This window comes from Myotis brandtii, unplaced genomic scaffold (assembly GCF_000412655.1).
Source record: "Myotis brandtii unplaced genomic scaffold, ASM41265v1 scaffold266, whole genome shotgun sequence".
Classification (NCBI taxonomy): Eukaryota; Metazoa; Chordata; class Mammalia; order Chiroptera; family Vespertilionidae; genus Myotis; species Myotis brandtii.
The window spans coordinates 12,667,776-12,668,157 of record NW_005360124.1 but is presented as its reverse complement, the minus strand read 5'-3'; positions in this window follow the sequence as shown (position 1 = coordinate 12,668,157).

Genomic DNA, 382 nt, shown 5'->3' with positions numbered 1-382 from the left:
TGGGGGAGGTAACTAACGCCTGCTTCCCTCATTGGGAACCCGGAGGTCCCCCTCCCGTGATGTGAGGAGCTGAGGAGACTGGAATAGCAGCTGTATCAGGTGATAAACCGTGTTTAAAACCAAGTAGGTTTCACAGAATGCGACCATTTAGTAAAATGCCTGGGCCTGGGGCAAGCAGGCTCCACAGGATGGGTGGGAGGTGGCCTGCTGGGGAAAAGACAAAATCTGCCTGTTACCTGGGTCCCGCCCCACCCCCAAAGCAGTAAGACACTCAGCCAGGTCCAAGAGGTGAAGTTCCTGTTTATTGTTGCAGCAACTCTTACAGACATTAGCGTTCAGTTAAATAAAGGAAGAGACCACATTAAATACATCACAACCCCCA